Here is a 16989-nt window from a genome sequence, read left to right as displayed (position 1 = left end):
TCGGGGAGGGGTAGTTAAGCGGGTGATCTGCTTCCGTGAGACCGGGCTCGGCTGCGAGCCCGGTGGTTCTCACGGTCTGCCAAAATCGAGCTAGGCTCCCTTAGCCCAATTTTGGCAGACCGTGAGAATAGCCTCCTTGTATTTTGCCCGGAAACATATCAGCAGCCAGTGAAGCTCCTTCAATACAGGAGTAATATGGTCTCTCCGAGATGATCCTTTTAAAAAGGGAAATCTGATTAGACACTATGGGGAAGAGCTTATCCAAACCACAAGGTAAAACTTCCTGATGTTGAACTTTGTAAAGCCTTCAGCTAAGATAAAGTCACTCTCCCCTGCCACCTCGCCTGAAAAAACACAAGTAAATGAAATTAGTGGATTCAGTAAGAGTGACAGTGTGATCTCACCTCATGATTATTCAGCAGTGAATAAGGGCACAAGAAGCAGGCAATTTGCATTCACTTTAAAACGGTACTTCATTTTTTCCATTTTCTTTAAAAAAACAACAACAAACCCCCAAACAATGAACACTAAAAATAACAAATGCTTTAACAACCATTTCCCAAACTACAGGTTATCTTCCCAGAGATTTCTAATAAATCTCACAGTTCTCCTGCTTGGTTCAATTTCCTTCAGGATGGTTTTATCAGCAAAATCGTGTAGAGGTTGTACACAAGTGACGTAGCCAGTCACTCACTCAGACACAGGCACACACCAGCACGGGCACAGCAGCTCACACAGGCATACACACAGGCACGCACATACAGGCACACAGACAGACACCCGTTCTGGCCTGGTCCTCATCCTGGACCTGGCAAGATGGTGCTCCCTGCTGGTTGCCCTGCCCCCAGGACGCCAATGGCCGCCATGTATGTGTGGACTCCACATATGCGCAGAGGCCATTGGTCCCTGGTGGCGGAGGCCGTGGCAGCCAGCAGGGCACACTGGCCTGTCAGGGCCGGGGGCTGGGCTGGGGTGCATGCTGAAATGGGTGAGGGGTGTGTGCCAGAACAGAGCGCCAGGCGGGAGGGGCAGGCGGGAGTGGCGGCAGTGGGGAGCTGGAGGGGCAGACCCGTGAGTCAGCCGCTATGTTGATTATGAGCAGCGCTGTGGGCACTCTAACCTCATACTTGCTGTTGCACAGGCTGTAAGCACTAAAAATGAATTTTTCTGCCTCTTAAACCAACTTTGAGGATCAATTGTAAAATAACAATCAATTGGGCCCCAGGAGGATATAGAAAAGGCATTTTTCTGGCATGCGGTCAAAAGGCTGAAACTATGCAAATGGTCTACAAAGACACTTAAATACCACTTCCTGAGTCCGAAAAACTGTCACTAAGCCTTTAACCCCCTGTTCAAAAGATTTAAAAAATTTAAATGCTCTATCTAAGCCATTTTCTAATGGATCTTCACCAGATTTGCAGGGGAGATGTCTCTTGCAAGATTGTGTTCAGTTCAGGGCTTATAATGGTGGGACATTGAAAACAAAACTCTTGCCAACTTAACTATACTGGCACAATTGTATAATCCTCAGAGAAAGATATTATTGACTCTGATTCACTCCCCACTTTGTTCCAATGGTTTCTAGGCGCTACATCATTTCTCTCCCCCCCCCACCACCACCTTTTATTCCCTGCTAGTCTTGAAAAGAGCCCCTGGTGGCGCAGTGGTAAAACTGCCGCCCTGTAACCAGAAGGTTACAAGTTCGATCCTGACCAGGGGCTCAAGGTTGACTCAGCCTTCCATCCTTCCGAGGTCGGTAAAATGAGTACCCAGAATGTTGGGGGCAATATGCTAAATCATTGTAAACTGCTTAGAGAGCTCCGGCTATAAAGCGGTATATAAATGTAAGTGCTATTGCTATTGCTATAAGTAGTTTATGGGGTGGAGGTGAAGGAAAGGCCAAAGTGATGTTTTGAGGGGCAAATGGATTTGCTTTGCTTGGAGCCCACTTCGCTTTAGCAGCCTTTGAAGTCAGTTAGACCCCTGAGGCTCCACACAGCCCCAAGGGGCTACTCATGATCAGGGAGCCCGGTTTTGCAGAGCGCTCGCTCTGCAAACCTGGGCTAAGGGCAGGGGCACTTAGGCGGATTACCTGCCTAGGAACCACCGGGCTCACAACCGAGCCCGGTGGTTTCCACAACTGGAGAGGCCTAGCCCGATTTTCCCCGATCATGAGAATAGCCCCAAAGACAGAAGGCTGAGAAGTGGGGAACAGAGAGCAGGATGGGGAAAACTGGAGGCAGGGATGGGAGCTGAGAAGGGTCAGCAGGCAGAAAGGAAAGTTGGTGAGCATCTCACACAGGGAAGCTATTCCCATGATCAGTAGAAAGCGGGCGAAGGGAACCTAGCCTGCTTTCTACTGATCATTGGAACCACCAGGCATGCAGGCAAGCCCGTTGGTCCAAGGCGGCTTACCCGCCTAATTCCCCCTACCTTTAAATGAGGAGTGAGCACTCCGCTAACCTCATTTCTTTGCTCATGTGCCGCCATGGTGCGCAGTGACACATGAGTAGACCCCTGACCAGGAGGCTGTAGCCAACCTCCCGGCCTCGGGGGTCTCTCCAGAATGCCCCACACACTCACGTGGGGCCCCTGATCCCCACCACCTCCACCAGCTCCGAGACGGAGCCGGCAGTCAGGGCTTGAAGGCTTCTCCTCTGCGGAGAGAGCAGGCTATGCCCTCTCTCCCCGCAGACCCACCAGAAGATCGTTAACTGACCGTGAGAAGAGCTTCAGGGCCTAACAACAACAGGGCCCCTCTTTATCGGTCTTTAAATCCTTACTGAAGACCTTTCTTTTCCGCCAGGCATTTGCCCTGTAGTTTACTTTATTTCCTTTCCATTGTCTATTTTAGTTTGCAATTTTTAATGAATTTTTTATATTGTAATTTTTAATGTCACCTCATGTACATGTCATTGTACACCACCCGGAGTCTTTGGAGTGGGCGGTATATTAAATGTTTCTAAATAAATAAATAAATAATGCCTGTGAGCCGTTGGCAGGAGAAGAGTAAAGATAAAGGTAAAGTGTGCTGTTGCGACCACAGAGCCCTGTGGTTGTCTTTGTAAACAGGAGTGCTTTCCAACTGCCTCCTCTCACACAGCATGAGATGGTGCCTTTCAGCATCTTCCTCTATCACGGCTGCCTTATATAGGTGTTTCCCATAGTCTGGGAAACATACCAGCGGGGATTCGAACCGGCAACCTCTGGCTTGCTAGTCAAGCCATTTCCCTGAAGAGCAGGGGAGCACAAGCTGACTGTTGGGGAGTGGAGGCTGATTTCATGTGTAGAGTAAGTGATCAGACAAAGCCGTAGCTGCAGCTCCATCGTGATTTGATGATTCGGCACCACAATTCTCAAAAACATTTTCTCTTCCTGTGTATAACTCTTCTCTGCTATTTTCCCCGTGGCTGCTTGGAAGGTACCAAATCAAGACAACAACAGCCCAAGCAATCAGTCCCAGTCTTCAGCTGGAGTTACTGTCAATTTTGCCCCTTTTAAATCAATGTTTCGCCGCTAGATTACTGTGCCAGGCGACCCGTCTCCTTGCTTTTCCAAACAGAACTGAAGAGATTACATCGCTAGTGACTCGGATCTTGTCAAGGCCTGCGTGTCTCTGGACGTGACGGGCCAGAATGCTCCCCGCTGAGAGACGGAAGACTTCTAATTTAATCAGAGCTGGCACATGGTGCCTGACTTACACTGGGGATCAGAGGTGGGGGAGAACGTCACTGTTGCATAGGCTGTTGCAAAATGGAAAATGTCTCCAGCAAAGGAGGAGGAAGAGGTTCTCAGGCAAGGCCTTGCAATTTGGCCTTAAATAAGCCTCCCTGGTATCGGGGGGTGTGCCACGGTCTACCCTCGCAGCTGGTGGGATATTCAGTTCAGATGATACATTCAGTGTGTGATTAGATTCCTCTACACGTGTACAAATAATCATCCAAATTGAAAAACATACATTCTGTACCCAGGATTTAAATATTAGATATAATGTAGGATTTAAAACGTGTTTTAGTCACTATCATGTGATTAGCTGATCATCCAAATTGCTGAGTGGTGGTTTCTCCCGCTAGCCATTGAGTTCAAATTGTAAACACAACAGAGCCCAGGATAGGACCATTAATCTACCCACATTGGTCTGTTTGTCTGAATTTGTTTTCCAAGTGGGTATAAAAAACAGCCAATATACTAATCATGTATTTAAAACATATCATCTGAACTGGCTCAATGACTCCTTCACATGCATGAATGCAAGAAGGGGGAGCAGAGCTGTGCCCCCCAATTCTACCCCTAATGTCACATGCCTTCAAATTAGCAAGGGGCCGTCTGTGTGTGGAACTTCAAGCTGGGGTGGTCCTTTCATGAGGCAAGGTGAGGGGCTTGCCTCAGGCAGCAGATTGTTGGGATGTGGAGAGGGTGGCCAGATGCTCACCTCTGCTGCTTCTTTGGACCCTTGCAAGCTTCGCAATCAGAGTGGCGAGAAAGAGAAGGCTGCCCTCCTCCTCTCCTCACACTCCAGGCATGTCTTGCAAGAGGCACAAGGAGAGAAGAGGAAGCTGGTGGCCACCTTCTCGCCTCCCCACACTGGTTCCAGTGCTTGCAAGGGTCCACTTTGAAGGCGGGCTGTCCCCCAGCAGGGGCGTGGAGCAAGGCAGCATTTGTGCCTTGCTTCAGGTTCCACAACACCTTTGGCTGCCCCTGACTATAAGCTCATAGACTCCCCACTACCAGCACTCTACTGAACTAATGTCACACCAGTGTCAGGGGCAGGGTGGACAGATCATGAGGTGGTTCATGCAACCGAAAACTGGGTAGGGTACATGCCCTGCCCAGGTTTGGGAACTGTGCAGACTTCCAATTTTTGGTTGTGTGGGAGCAAACAACTAGGTAGGAGGAGGGAGAAGTGATTGTGTGGGGGAGAGGAGCTGGGGGGGACAGTTTTTCCTCCTACCTTGGTCAAATGCTTGGTATGAAAGCTGGGTAGGATGGTGGTGTCCTACCAGCTTCTGCCTCCCAGTCACTCCCCTCTCCTCCTACCATTGTTTTCTCCCACACAACCAAAATGGGAGCACACACAGCTCCCAAACCTGAGTGGGATATTTATCTTTATTCTACCTAGTTTTTGGTTGTGTGAACAGCCTCAGCATTTCTCTTCCCCCTCCTGCATAAAGTAAGTGTGTGTGTGTGTGTGTGTGTGTGTGTGTGTGTGTGTGTGTGTGTGTGTGTGTGAGAGAGAGAGAGAGAGAGAGAGAGAGAGAGAGAGAGAGAGAGAGAGAGAGAGAGAGAGAGAGAGATCATCTGCACACACCTAGAATGAGAAGCAGAAAACTAACATAACAGGAGAACCAGAACCATTATCCATGAACGTGTTAGTTTTTAATTTGCAAGCATTGAAAATTGGTAAAAGTTTAGCACTGAAAACTGGCACAGACTGAAATGGTATAGTCCATTCTACCACCTCCTGCTGCTGCAAGTGGAGGCCAGACTTGTGATGAGCTGGATGGAGGGCCATAGTCTGCCACAGAGTGGGGAGGGTGCCATAGGGCCTGGGCTCTCTAAGCATGTTCTAACTCTTTCTGCTGAATTTTCAACTTTCTCCTGTTTGAATATCCCTGCCAACCCCCTGTGAGATGCACAGCGAAATCTGCAAGCGCTGTTCTACTCAATTGCTCAGAGCACAGCTACACATTATGTGCAAACCAGTGTAAGAAGGCTCTGAGGGACATCTTGGTGCAGAGAACCGGTGTGTGCATGTAACCCTTCCCTCATCTACCACTTTGCCACTGCTATTGACCTCCCTAAGCTGCTTTTAGACCCACTATCAAGGATGGAGGGATTCAGATCTGTGTTTTAACAACATAGGAAGAGCCCCTCTGGATCCAACCCAGAGGTGCAGACATAAGTGAGTGGATAAGTTCAAAGAACCCAGGCCCTCTAGCTTCTGAGGGGCCCCCAGCTCCAGCCCTCCCTATTTTCTTCATTATCTCCCTGACTCTGAGGAGACGCCGGGGAGAGAGGAGGACGCAAGCACTCAAAGGCTCACCTAGGACAGTCCTGGTTCCCATATGGCCAAGCCGATGCTTCTGGGTGTCAAAGCTCCTCCCGGAGCCGGGGGGGGGGCGGGATTTCCCCGGGGTGAATCCTTGGCTGTAAGGGCTGCCACCATCCACTTTATTTCAATGTGGGGAAACCCACTCTCCATATAAGATTGGGGGGGGGGGTGTCAAGGGGCAAAACCCTCCCTAAAAGAGGTGAGTAGCCCTAGGCTTCCAAAGGCATGTGACTAAGGCAGACTCAAAATGAAGAGCAGCACACTTCACCAAGAAGGCTTCATTCTCGCATTAAAAGAAAAGAGTATGCAGTAAGAACAATTGCCTTTTCACAGAGCAGATTGTAAGAGAGAGAGAAATTTCTCATTAACCAGGCAACTCAGATTCAAGCAATACAATAAGGAAAATAACTTCCCTCACACCTCTAACTCAACTGGTCCCTATCTTATTACTCACAGGCAGGGGCCTCCCTGCTGTCTCCAGCCTCCAGGTTGTGGCCTTCCCATTTCTCCAGCAGCTTCTCAGCCAGCTGCTTCCTCAGGGCACTCTTGGGACAGAAAAAGCTTTCTCTTCTGCTGCTGGTAGACCCTGTCCAGTGCTCTGGATTGGTCCTTCTGTTTTGATTTTCCCAGGCTTTCTGCCTTATTATGAAAGGCCCCCTCTCCCAGCAGCTGCTCTAAGTGAGGCCTAGTCCTCCCTACCCATTACCACACTGGGATGCTCACAAGCAAAGCATGAAGGTAACAGCCCTTCCCTACCATGGTTCCCTTCCCCAGCAACTGTATTCAAAAGAATACTGCCTCTGAACATGGAGGTTCCACATAGCAATCATGACTAATAGCCAACAGAAAAATAGTACCCCCAAATTCACCCCTCACCAGAAATTGTGCTTGTTCTAGTTTTGTTGTGGGGCTCTTATGAGGGTGGCAGTGCAGTCACTGTCAGATGAAGGGCTTTCATGGCAATGAGACTTGCTGGGTGACTCTGGGCCAGTCACTTCTCTCTCAGCCTAGCCTACTTCACAGGATTGTTGTAAGGAGAAACCTAAGTATTTAGTACACTGCTCTAGGCTCCTTGGAGGAAGAGCAGGATATAAAATGTTTTTTAAAAATTAATTAAAGAGATTTAAATGCCCTTTCCCTACTGAGGGCGGGCGAGCCATTCTGAAAAGGCATGATCGCGCTAAGCATGTCCCCTTGAAGATTGTGGCCAATAGCTGCTGCCCTGGAGAAGTTTTGGTGCCTTGCCCACAGTCTGGCGATGCAAGTGCTATGGAACTCGTTGGGATATTGTCGTAAACCTGTCAGGCTAATCTACAGCTATATATCAGCAGACGGAGTGTGAAGCAGGCAAAGGGTCAAAAGGAGAATGTCAGAGCCCAGCAATAAGCAATTTCCAAACCAAAGCCAGTCTGAGTCATTACAATATCCAGTCAGTCAAACCACGTCCAAGTCGAATTCCACAAACAGAGTCTAAACAGTCCGGACTCAAAGCACAGTCAAAACAAGCAGGAACACAGCTGGGTAGCTCACCAAAGCATGACGTTGCTACCAGCAATGCGGCTGAGGCGAAGCCATCTTAAATAGGCTGAAGGCATGTGCTTTCAATCATAGGTCCCTGACTCAGCAGCTCTTCTTGTTAGTTGAGCCGTTCTGCGCATGCATCTCCTTATCTCCTCCTGTCTCTTCGACTGACGCCTCTCGCTGCACCTCCCCCACAGGACCTGTCTTACTAGGCTCTGTTTCTTGTTCAACAGCTTGCCTCTGCAACTTCTTGCCTTTGAGATTGCTGCACTCCCTCCTCCACTGTCACACTGCCTGTCTCCTCATCCTCAGAGTCCAATAGCATGCCCACGACAGATGTGGCCTCGGCAGATCAGGAAGTGGGAGGGGCTCCCCTGCCCTGAAAATGGAGGTTGCCAGGCTGCAGTTGGACGAATGTCTGTGATGCAATTCACAATTATAAAAATGAAATGCAGGTTCGGCAACCTCCAATTTCATGTTACATGTGAATGCAGCCACATTGTTTGCCAGTAGGGAGACGGACTAAAAAAGCATCCAAATATCTGAATAGGCACCAATGATCGCTGAATACATTCAACTCTAGAAATACTATTTGGAGATATTCAGAGCCCTAACTATTTGATTCTGTATTCAGTATTTGATTCTGTATTCAGGGCTATTCAGATCAAATATCACCAAATCCAGATATATGCACAGCCCTGCTAGGGACAAGGCTAGGCATCCCTGTCTTCAATGTATCAAACGTTTAATTTCATTATTGCCCCATAAGACATTAAATCACTTTAACTTAAGTATGATGGAGGCTATCTCCCATTGTGCACATGGCTTCTCTACCACAGTCCTATGCATGTCTATTTAGAAGTCAGGCCTTCTGAGTTCAATGGAACTTATTCCCAAGTAAGTGTGCAGGATTGCAGCCAATTCAGTAGGCCTTATCTGAACAAGTGTGCACAGAATCTCCATATTTCTCCTCCTGCCACTCACTTTCTGATGCTCAGCTGTGCTGCCATTCAAGTCTCTTGCCCCATGGCACAACTTTTCAAGTTCTGAGATCTTGGGGGTGAAGGGGTCCCCTTAGCCACATCAGCTTTGAACTTCTCTTAGAGGAGAGGATGCCCAGTGATAGCATTCTGTTTTTTACCAGATGTTTAAGCTGTGTACAACTCTGCTCTTTTTTCTGTTGGACGTCTGCATCATGGTCCTGCTACAAAACAAACAGATGTTTTCAGGTAGGTTCAGGACTGCATGTACTTTAGCCTTTTCTTAGCTCTGTTGTGATTTGATAACCATATCGTTCTGGTCGCCACATCTCCAAAAGGGTATTAAAGAACTGGGAAAGGTTCAGAAAAGGGCAAACAAAATGATTAGAGATCTAGAGCACCTCACTTCTGTTGGAGATGGAGTTCCAGTGCATTGACCTTTTGTAGCAACTAGTAGTGTGCAAGGTTCGGTTTGGCGCAATGGAAAAGCCCTCCGGACCAGTCCGGAATTCCGGCAGTCCGGAGGTTCGGAAGGGCAGGGGACTGTCACTTTAAGCGGGGGGGTGGTAGTACTTCCCCCCCTGCTCTTCCCCCTCCGGCGCTGGTGCTTTTAAAAATCTCCTTGGGGCGGCAGAGTTCCTCCCTGCAGCCCCTGCCCCCATCGTTGTCCTTCTAAGCTTGAAACGATGAAGAGCTAGCGGCGCGCATGCGCCCTTCGCGGCGCGCACTCGTCTATGCTGCTGGCACGCGCACTGCATATGTTATGAGGCACAGCGGAAACGAGCGCGCACACTGCGAAGGGCACATGCGCGCCGCTAGCCCTTCATCATTTCAAGCTTAGAATGACGACGACAGGGGCAGGGGCGGCAGGGAGGAACTCTGCCGCCCCAAGAAGATTTTTAAAAGCACCAGCGCCGGAGGGGGAAGAGCGGTGTGGGGGGGGAAGTACTACCACCACCACCCCCGCTTAAAGTGACAGTCCCCTCAGTGCCGGACCACGCTTCTGTGGTTCCGTGCACATCCCTAGCACCAACCATCCTAATGACCACTAGGGGCATTGGGAGCAGAGATAGTGAGTAAAGGTCTCCCTAGCTGTTCTACCTGTCTCTACTCTATGGCTCCTGATTCAGGTATTTCCAGTGAGAGTCAGAATCCCCTCCTTTCCTTTTAGAGAGCAGATGGAAACATTTCTCTCCCCCTGTACCTATTCATTATATAGCCAATAGATTAGGATTAGGTCTTTCCTATCCAAAGTGTACTTCACCAATAAAGCTACTTAGCATTTTGATCCTACAAGAATCTCCATGTGTCTTCTCTAAATAGCTGCAACAACTAAACTCTGCATTCTACTCTGTAACTGGAGTGGGTAGCTTCTTCTATGCTCTGCTAATTAACTGGGGGTAAAAATTACAACCCCCAACAACTTCCACAGAAAGACTACAACTTTTGGGGCTTTTTACTAGCAAAAAGGTGACTAAGGGGAGACACATGGCAGGTTTATAAAATGATGCATGGTGTGGAGAGAGTGGACAAGGAGAAATCCCCCCCCCCTTTCTCATAACACTAGAATCAGGGATCATCCCATGAAACTGACTGCCACGAAATTTAGTACTGACAAAAAGAAGTACTTTCCCCACACAGCACACAATTAATCTATGGAACTCTTAGCCACAGGATGTTATTGTGCTCTGATAGTGACAGGCTGGGGTGAGAGACCACATCTAATCTAGAGGCAGAAAAAAACCTGGAATCACATATTGTCACAGTTCTCACTGTCACGGTTCCTATCAGCGGTTTCTGCTCTAAAACGGAAAACTCTGAAACTCTAAAATGGTTTCATCTACCTACCTGTCTACCTGCCTGCCTACCTAGTTGATGCTCACCACAAAGATGCCAAGGGACAAAGTAGCACTTTACTGAGGCCAATGGCAGGTTCCCATTTGGACTAGACGTTCAGACTGCTTGACATTTAGACTCCAGTATTTTCTGCCTTTGTGGATGCCTTGCAAAATGGTTCTGTTCCTCTAAGGTGTGATCTGACAAAATGGCAATTGGCCCTTTAGGAGTATTTTGGCCAAAGGGAGGTCAGGAGTGGAGGAAGTGGGGCTATTATCAAAAGTGCTGGCAGCTGCCTGCATGCTGCTTGAAAAGACCCATTGCACAAAAGGGTCTTGCTGGATTTTGTGAGCCCCAATTAAGAGCTTAAAGCACGCTGCTCTATGGCCCCTCGCAGCCAGAGAAGCCCACTTGGCTTTATTGTGCCCAGTTCCTGATTTTCCCCACACCAGCTCCCCTCCCTTCTCTGCTGGTTCCTGGAAGAGCCAGTCAGATGCAACATTTTGCAGCTCTGGTGGGCCTTTTGGAACAGATGTTTAGGGCCAAGGCTTGGGAGAGAAGGAAGTGGGGAGAGAGATCGTGTTCTCCCATAATGCTAGAGCCTGGGAATAATCCAGTGAAATAGATTGGCAAGAGATTCAGGGCAGACAAAAGGGAGTTCCCCTTCATACAGTCCATAATATTCCTCTGCTAACTGGGTAAAAGGTACCTTTGAAAGTGGTGGCTCTCTTACAAGCATTTGTTTGTTTATTTAGCACATTTCTATTGATTGATTGATTGATTGATTGATAAGTGCCGTCAAGTCAGTGTTGACTCTTAGTGACCACATAGATAGATTATCTCCAGGATGATCTGTCTTCCACTTGGCCTTTAAGGTCTCTCAGTGGTGCATTCATTGCTGTCGTGATCGAGTCCATCCACCTTGTTGCTGGTCGTCCTCTTCTTCTCTTTCCTTCCACTCTTCCCAACATTATGGACTTCTCAAGGGAACTGGATCTTCACATAATGTGTCCGAAGTATGATAGTTTGAACCTGGTCATTTGTGCCTCGAGTGAAAATTCTAGATTGATTAGTTCTATGACCCATTGGTTTGTTTTCCTTAAAAGTCTTCTCAAGCACCAAAGTTAAACCTCCGGACGGTTTACAATTTAAAACACAACAATCATAAAATCATTAACTTAATGAAACCAATTTAAAATATAGATAAAAACTCTAAAACTTCAAACTTTAAAAATCAGATTAAAAGCCTGATTAAACAGGTGTCCAGAGAAGGGGAGGCTCTAATTTTGTTAGGAAGTGTGTTCCAAAGTCCTGGGGCAACCCTAGAAAAGGCCCGGTTTTGAGTCGCCACCAATCGAGATGGTGGCAGCCGCAACTGGCTCTCCCCTGATGGTCTTAATTAGCAGGGGATGACACTTGTCCCTATTCAGCCCCCCACAGCATCCCTCCAGTAGCTACTGCTGGTGTCTTATTTCTGTCCCTTTTCAGATGGTGAGTCTCTTTGGAACCTCTTCAGGCCCTCTTGTGGCCCACAGTTTGGGAATCATCCCTGCTAATGGGGCCAAGAGGCACCTTTGAAAGAGGTGGCGATCTCATATTCCACAGGGGGAGAGCAACTGTCCCTGTTCATCCATGATAGCATCTCTCCCTGTGGCTTTTGCTGCTGTCTCCCTTGTGTTTCTTTTTAGATTGTGAGTCCCAGGACAGGGAATCAATTACCTCTGCTAAATGGGACAAGAGGCACTTTTTAAAGTGGTGGGTTTCTAATATTTAGCAGGGGGAGAGCAACTGTCCCTATTCAGCACAGCACAGCATCCATTCCACTAGCTGTTGCCTCTGATGTCTCTTCTGTTTCTCTTTAGATTGTGAGCCGAATTATGCATGGAGCAGAGAAAGGGGACAGATAGAAATTTCTCTCCCCTTCTCACAACACTAGAACCAGGGGCCATCCCATGAATCTGAAGGTCAGGAAATTTAGGTGAAAGGAAATACTTTCTCACACAGAGTATCATTAAATCTATGAAAATATCTGCCACAGGATGTGGTGATGGCCCCCAGCTTGGGTGGCTTTAAAAGGGGTTTCAACAAATTCATGGAGCTCAGGCCTATCAATGGCTACTCCTCTGGTGGTTATAGGCCACCTCCTGCCTCAGAGGCATGATGCCTCTGAAAACCAGTTGCAGGCGAGCATCAGCAGGAAAGAGAGCATACCTGCCGCGCTTGCCTTTGGGCTTCTCAGAGGCATCTGGGGGGCACTGTGGGAAACAGGATGCTGAACCTGATCGCAACAGCAACCAATATTTATATACCTCTTTTCAACAAAAGTTTCCAAAGCAGTTTACACAGAGAAATAAGAAATAAATCAGATGGCTCCCTGTCTCCAAAGAGCTCACCATCTAAAAAAGAAAAATAAGGCAGATACCAGCAACAGCCACTGGAGGGATGCTGTGCTGGGGGTGGATAGGGCCAGTTGCTCTCCCCCCGCTAAATAAAGAGAATCACATTATTTAAAAGCCCCTCTCCCACTGCACCACTCTCCTGGCGTGGTACATTGTGGGATGCTGGAGGACCTCTGGCTCTGTGGCTCTCCATGGCTCATGTGTCATAGCGAGTGGCAGAGCTGACAGGAAAGGGCGATCCTGTGCGGAGAGGCAGGTCGGAGCCTGCCTCCCCACTCGCCCTCCCCAGCAAGGCCATGAGAATGCCCGTATGCTTGAGCAATCCAAGATGCCATGCATGCACACAAACACACATGCCTGCAAAACAGAGGAAATACTATTAACCTACCTTGTAAGCATTACCAAGATACTTGAGGGCCGTGGAGTCCTTTGAGCCTTTGAATATGCTATCTATTAATATTCTCTTCTTTCCCTGGATGCTGCCCACATATTTCTCGTGCTCATCTCTGCAGCCATAATAAGAACCAGAAAGCCAAGATTTTTCAGAGGGCAACTTCTGCTCCAGATACCAAATCTCATGCTTACAAATGCAGATATTCATTTTATAAGCGTATGCATTACCATTCCAGCTGAAAGTGTCACTCAAAGCAACGTACGCAGGGGATTAAACCACATAAAAACAAAAAAAAATCATGATATGCAGTCATAGAAGCTGTGCCGGAACCAGCAAGAACCAGCGGGGTGGGTGTGGGGGTAGGGAGATGAGTGTTCAGGATCTAGGCAGGGGCCCTCTTCAGCTCCTCCAGTGTACAAAAACATCCTCCTGCTACCCTCTATTATCTTATCTGAGTTAAGGATAGAATTACATTTCCATCACTCTTTTATCTCCAGGGGTGCAGATCCTCCTCTAAACACTTGAGGGGGGCCCTTTGTTTACTTAACAGCCCCAAAATATAGCCCCCCCCCCAAAAAAGTGTCTTTCTCCCCCCCAAAAAAAAATTAAGTGAGGAGTTGCTCCTCAAACCTTCTGTCTGCTTGCATCCCTGCTTGTCTTCCCCTTCCTCCAATGGGCTCAGGCTGGCTTGGTGCTTCCATCCCCATTTTATCCTCTGTGAGGTAGGCTAAGCTGAGAGAGTGATTGGCCCACGATAATGCAGAGAGTTTCATGGCTGGAGGGGCAATCAAACCCAGATCGCCCCGGTCCAGTTCTAACATCCTGTCTATGGCACCACACTGGGGTATACTGTATACAGAGAAGGAGGACCTTGGTTGATTATCTATAGCAGGGGTTATCCACTTGGAGTCCCCATATGTTGTTGGACTACTGCTCCCATTATCCTGAGCCACAGTGGCCAAAGATTGGGGGTGGTGGGAGTTGTAGTCCAACATCTGGGGTCCCAATCAGTCTTCCCTCTAACAGGGATTGCCAGATGTTGTTGACTACAATGCCCAGAATCCCCAAGCAAAAGCCATTGCAGATGGGGATTCTGGGAGTTGTAGTTCACAACATATGGGAATCCCTATTAGAGGGAACACTGGTCCCAAGGTTGAGAACCCCTGCCCTTGAAGGCAGCCTTGAAGATAAGGAGCTGTCTTGTACCGAGTTAGACCAGGGGTCCATCTAGTCTCATCTTGCTAATGGCTTGCTAGCGTCTCTCACCTACAGCTTGGGTGCCTTGATGGGGCTGGCTATTTTTTGTTTTAATTTACAATTTTGACATCATGTAGTTTACAAACATCTTTCCCAGTTGTTGTTGTTGCTTCCCTATCCCCCCTCCTCCTGCCCCATCCTCAACCTTTCCTCCCCAAGCCAGCCTTTGTGTGCTGCATTGGTTGCAGGAAGGTGAGAAAAGAAATGAGAGATAGAGAGGGAGAAGGAAAGCAGAAGGGGAGGATGGAGAGAAGAGAAGGAATACACACCTTTGCACCAAAAGATTTGGGTAAATCAAAAGTATTCTTATTCTAAGAATAATTCAAGGAAGTTGCCCAGATTTCAGAATCCCCCCAAACCTTTTCCCTTTGCTGAATCAGTTCCCAAAAGGCAGGTGGGCCCACTCAGTGGGGGCAATATGTGGGGGGGGGGGGCGGGTTTTACCAAGTTACCAATTGGTAGGAACATAGGAACATAGGAAGCTACCATATACTGAGTCAGACCATTGGTCTATCTAGCTCAGTATTGTCTTCACAGACTGGCAGCGACTTCTCCAACATTGCAGGCAGGAATCTCTCTCAGCGAGGTCCCAGAAAGAAACCTTCAAGGAAACGGGACGGAACGGGTGCCCCCATACTAGGGAATTGGAACGTTCCCCTTCTCATAATCAGGTTAGTAAACTTGTATGTCATTTATGCAATGCTCGTGCATAGGAATAGGGAGGGAAGACACGACCAAGAGGTTCACGCAGATGAGACAGTAAATCTCTTCTGGAAAAGTTTGTATGGTTATGTGCAAAAAGACAAGAGTATCTCTTCTAAACAGCAATGGGACAAATTGTGGAAATGGACGTCGGACGTAACCCCCCCGATTACCTGATGTGCCTTGTAATCCCCCACCCCCGAGTTACAGTACTACCTGCATATACTTCATAACTTGTGTGTTTCCAAATCCTTGTGTGTAAATCTTTGTAGATATATCATGTACAAACAACCACTTTGTATATAATTGTGCTTTGGCAACGTACTGTATGCTTTGGTAGTTTGTTAGTTCAATAAAAAAATCTTGTCCTATTTTTTTTTTAAAAAAAATCTTGTCCTATCTTGGAGAAGCCAGGGAGGGAACTTGAAACCTTCTGCTCTTCCCAGAGCGGCTCCATCCCCTGAGGGGAAGATCTTACAGTGCTCACACATCAAGTCTCCCATTCAGATGCAACCAGGGCAGACCCTGCTTAGCTAAGGGGACAGGTCATGCTTGCTACCACAAGACCAGCTCTCCTCTTGCGGCAGCCAGACAGGTCTCTGAGACAACATGCAAGACGATATAACACCTACGGATGTGCAGAACGCTTCTGGCTCGAAACGTTCCACCTAGAAACAGGCCATTCTGAGTGTTTCAAGCTCGAAACAGAATGCCCTTCAAGTGAAGGGCCTATTTTGCACTCTGAACTGACCAACCCTGGAATGTTTTGAATGTTCCGAGCACCATCTTTTACTCCTGGCAAGGGGGGGTGGTCTGTACCTTTAAAAAATCATTGCCTGGTTACTGCTCCCACCTGCGCACCCCTGAGAGCAGTGGCACCCCACCTGGCATCTCGTGCCAAGGCTGCTCCACCTACAGCACTCTTCTGGCCTCGGCACACATGTGGCAGCCACTGGGTGGCGACTTGGGGCCGGGCCTTCCTTGCAGCCGCCCCAGAGCTTTGGAATATGCTCCCTGTCAAAATAAGAGCTGCTCCATCTCTGATTGCTTTTGAAAAGACCCTCAAGACATACCTGCTTTCTCAGGCTTTTCATCAAAATTAATTTTAACCTGTTTAATTGCTTTTATTCTGTACAATTGTTTCAGTTGGTTTTTATTCTCTCTCTTTTTTTTACTTTTGTTGTATCTTAAATTATATACACTGCCTAGAGATACACATATCAGGCGGCATATAAAGATGACAAATTAGATAGATAGATAGATAGATAGATAGATAGATAGATAGATAGATAGATAGATAGATAGATAGATAGATAGAAGAGCTTCCTTCTCAGACATTATGTTGGACATGTGCACAGGTGGCTGTACATATGTGCAGATCCTGCTCACTGCCTTCTGCCTCTCCAGCCCCACCCTTACCCAGAGCCAGTGCTGGTGACGCCCCATCCCCTCGCTGGCCTCAGCCCCTCCTGAAGCATCTCGGACACCACCCCTCTTCCTCCCTACCCATCGCACCTTCCAGGTGAACTCTGCCCTCCAGCGCATCACTGTCTGTTTGCTGTCCACGGAAACAGCTTCGGCATTGCGCTGGCTTCTGCTGATTGTCGCTTTCTCTCCTGCTCTGTCCTCTTCAGCACAAACTTTGGGGCTGGAGACTGCGGGAAAATCCTGGAGCCGAGGCCCCTTGCCTGGCTCATGAGGAGGACTGATCCTGCCCTCTTGGCAACTCCTAGGAGCTGGTTGTCTCCCGTGGAGATCGCTGATAGTGGGCAGACTGGCAGACTCCTGTGCCTGCCGTTGTGTAGAAAAAGGAGTCTCAGCTGGGGCAGCTTTTCTTAGCCTAGCAGT

At 48.1% G+C, this 16989-nt stretch overlaps 1 long non-coding RNA gene across 1 annotated transcript in view; it reads right to left on the bottom strand.

Annotated features, from left to right (window-relative positions):
- The window catches only part of LOC128328510 (uncharacterized), a 47024-nt gene extending 33708 nt beyond the window's left edge, over window positions 1-13316 (bottom strand). The window contains exon 1 of the long non-coding RNA XR_008309263.1: window positions 13177-13316. This is a non-coding gene — a long non-coding RNA (uncharacterized LOC128328510). The remainder of the gene's footprint in view (window positions 1-13176) is intronic.
- Between the last annotated feature and the right edge of the window lie 3673 nt (window positions 13317-16989).

This window comes from Hemicordylus capensis, chromosome 5, assembly GCF_027244095.1.
Source record: "Hemicordylus capensis ecotype Gifberg chromosome 5, rHemCap1.1.pri, whole genome shotgun sequence".
Classification (NCBI taxonomy): Eukaryota; Metazoa; Chordata; class Lepidosauria; order Squamata; family Cordylidae; genus Hemicordylus; species Hemicordylus capensis.
Note: the sequence above shows the minus strand (reverse complement) of the source record. Positions and strands in the feature narration are given on the sequence as shown.